Source organism: Cyprinodon variegatus, unplaced genomic scaffold, assembly GCF_000732505.1.
Source record: "Cyprinodon variegatus isolate N-32 unplaced genomic scaffold, C_variegatus-1.0 Scaffold1080, whole genome shotgun sequence".
Lineage (NCBI taxonomy): Eukaryota > Metazoa > Chordata > Actinopteri > Cyprinodontiformes > Cyprinodontidae > Cyprinodon > Cyprinodon variegatus.
Window position 1 is genome coordinate 198,523 of NW_015151533.1, and position 3,427 is coordinate 201,949.

Sequence of the window (3,427 nt, forward strand, 5' to 3'; positions counted from 1 at the left end):
ATTTGCCAATGGAATTAGTATTTTTAATCTTCAAATAAGGTTTCTAGATAAAATGCCCTTGAAATAAGACAGTGGAATTGTTTTTTCTTATTTTAAAGTGTAAATTGTCTTGTTCCATTGGCAAAGGGTCTCACTTAAATCCTTAATTCAAGAAAAAATGCACTTATTTTAAGAAGAAATGACTTATTTAGATTTCATTTTTTTGCAGCGTACATGTGGTCGTGTTACTTTTGCAAGGAACAGCATGTTCTACTAGTTGCTCTTACGGCTACCTCGCCATCTAATTAGTTAAAAATTCCACAAATTCCTCAACTTGGGCTCATCTACTGCCCTCCTGTCACTTCCGAAAGGGACAGACGCGCTGCTGCAGCACCTGGCCTGCCTGGTGCATTTACAACACAGTTGGGCTTTTTAAATATCCTAAAGGAAGCTGCTGAAGGGATGCTATGAGCAAGGAGAGGATGGAATGTTGGTGCAAGTCTGGACAAAAAAACTATATATCCCGACCACACCCTGAAAGAAAAAAACAAATTGACCCAAAAGAAGTTATGATCCAGTCACCTAGATGTTGAAAGAAGGACATAAAGTTGCACAAACTGCCTCCTTGCTTCAACTAAAGCAGGCATCCCCAAAGTCGGTCCTCGAGGGCCGCTGTCCTGAAGGTTTTAGAGATTTCTCTGCTTTAGCACAGCTGATTCTGATGATTGCAGTTCAGCAATAGCCCGTTAATCAGCTACCAATGTAAATGAGCTGTGCTGGAGCAGGAAACCTCTAAAACCTGCAGGACTGCGGCCCTCGAGGACCGACTTTGCAGACGCCTGCCCTAAAGGGCGATGATCAGCGATGACAGACTGACTGCTAGTGGGGATAAAGGCACGCGTCGGAGCGTGCATGTTTATAGAGAGGGATAAAGGGATCAGTACACAAGGTCTAACCTGGGTCTCTAAGTGCATTATGTGCTCAGGTCCAGAAGATCAGAGGGGGGGGAATCCTGCAGCAGCACTGAGGAGGAAACGTCATCTCATCCACAGCTTCTGGCAGAATATCATAAACCAATCTTCCAAAGCTGTTGCTGTCGTGTTTTTTTACAGCTTCACATTTAGAAGCGTCTGTGGACCAACTTCAGGGGGAAGTTGCACAAACTGCCTCCTTGCTTCAACGCGACTCACTGCCGTTTATCCCGCTCGCAGTCCAGCTGCACAGCTTAATCTTTTGTTTTCTCAGGCCTCATCTTTGCCGCACCGTCCCTGGCTACCTGTCAATTCATGCTTTATCCGGCCTCTTATTGGATGAGCGCGAGCCCTGCCACCTGCAGCTCATAGGAGGTCAGCCAGCTGAGAGGGTTAGCTCAGGTATGCTTAGATATCCTACCATGCAACCAATCAGAGGGACTAAAAGGAACTGACCAGTTTTTATTATGTTTACCAAGTAGAGCTGGTCAGGTAGTTATAGGAAGTAGGCCTTTTGTTCTAACCCAGCAGCTCTACAACCATGGGCTGTTCTAGAGAGGGGCCGACGGGGGCCAGTGCCCCTGTACTAAAGACCTGATACACAAAGAAATTCTAATGATGAACAAACATGGTTACTGATAGCTCATTTGGATCTATTAAAATTTGTTTCCCCCTTTACAAATTCTGTTTTACTAATTTTTTATAAAACAATAAGATGATAGCTTCAGTGGTATTGAGATAGGATCCTAGTTTTTATCTGCTAAATGTTTTTTTCCAAAACAACTTAAAAAAAGTACTCTTGTTTTTGAAGCTGAATTTATCAGTTTTTCTCGAGTTCTAGTTCGATTTTTATAGAAAACTGCCATTTTAACTTAAAGTCAAAAATATGTAAAATTCCTAAATTATGAATGAATATTCACCTGATAAGACATAGAATTTTAATTAAATCTAATTGAATAGAAATTTCACTTCATGCAGCCGTTACATACAGGAATCCCTCGCCCTGTTTTTTTATTTCATGCTTTTCTGTTCCCCCATGAAAACACGCTGGCCCCCCAGTACATCTGGTCTAGAACCGCCACTGTCTACAACAGAGTGCCTGCACAAAAAGAGGAACCATCAGTGTTTTTTATATCAATGTTTAAAAAGTCTCACCCCGGATGAGGAAACATACATGCAACTCCTGACGAACAGCAGCAGGATCTCTTTTATGTGCATCTAAGCCAAATCTGTAGCCTGGAGGTGGAGAACAGCTGGGTGTGTGCTGCTGAGCTGCAGCAGTCTGCAAACCAAACACCACCTGCCTAAATCACAGGCGCAGCAGCCTGAAGAGACTTTAGAAGGAAAGCGGCTACTTAGATGCTGCAACCGGTGTCATTTTACGTGTCATTTCCTGTTAACATCAAACAAGAAGACATTTTAACTTGGCTTCAGTTATTGTACAGAAGCAGCCATTCCAAATGGCCTTTCCCAGTCAAACCAGCTGAATGGCAGCCCACTTCCCTGCAGTGACCCCCCTATTGCATATTTTTCCACCCTTTCACTGAACTACAGGGTCTGACCAGGAGATGATGCTTCTCTTTAGATCTTAAAGTCCACAAATTATGAGAATATTTTAGTACAAAGATTGAGGTTTATAAAGTAATTGGAACCAGCAAAGGAAAGTGGGGAAACTTTGATGGCTACTACTGTAAAGGAGGAGAAAAACAAAAATCAGTAAAGTGATTTTAATCCTCTGCCATCATGGGAAGAACAACTGGTCCTGTTTGCATAAATTGAGTGTAAAAGTTAAATGAAGATGGGTGTTGATGGTTCAGGAAGTCTGATGGGGAACACCTGGTCCAGGTGGGGGACTCACCTCTCATTCCCAAACATAAAATAATTTAAAGCTGCAGGTCTTTATTTAAAGAGCGATAGTTAAGAGAGAAAATCTGGTTTACTTTTAACCAACAGGAGGAGAAAAAACAGATGATTAAATAAAAGAGCCAACCTTGTTCTCAGCAGCAGCAGGCACCGCAGGTAAACTGTGCGTTTCAGCGCGCGCTCAGTCCGGCTCCGTGTCTCTGATTCCCCGGGATGAAGAGCAAAGTTTCCACAGGAGCGCACAGCCGCTGGGCAGGATGGTTGAAGCAGACCTCCTCAGCTGCGCTGGTTTATGTTCCGCAGGTGAGCTGGGGTCACCGCCCACCGCTGCTGCGTTCAGGGACTGCTCGGAAAGAACTGAGCTCTACAAAGTCGCTGCTTGGGGCTCTAAAAGCCGAACAAGGAGCCGTAGAAATGATTGATCCCAGCCACTGCTAAGGTCGACCAGTCAGAAAACATTTAGGGATGTAAATATGCTGCTGTTATAATATCTAATATTATAAAACCTTCTGTCCAAAGGTAACACAACATTTTGACCTTTTATTATCTCTAACTTTCTTCTGTGCATCCTGTGCAGGCTTTTATTGTGACTCAGGTCATATTTAAGTTAGCAG

The 3,427-nt window shown here is 43.3% G+C and overlaps 1 protein-coding gene across 1 annotated transcript in view; it reads right to left on the minus strand.

Moving 5' to 3' along the window:
• The window catches only part of LOC107101317 (myosin-9-like), a 52,989-nt gene extending 49,827 nt beyond the window's left edge, over window positions 1-3,162 (minus strand). Inside the window, exon 1 of the mRNA XM_015400185.1 lies at window positions 2,941-3,162. The gene's annotated coding sequence lies outside the window, so the exon portion shown is untranslated. The remainder of the gene's footprint in view (window positions 1-2,940) is intronic.
• Window positions 3,163-3,427: the final 265 nt, after the last annotated feature.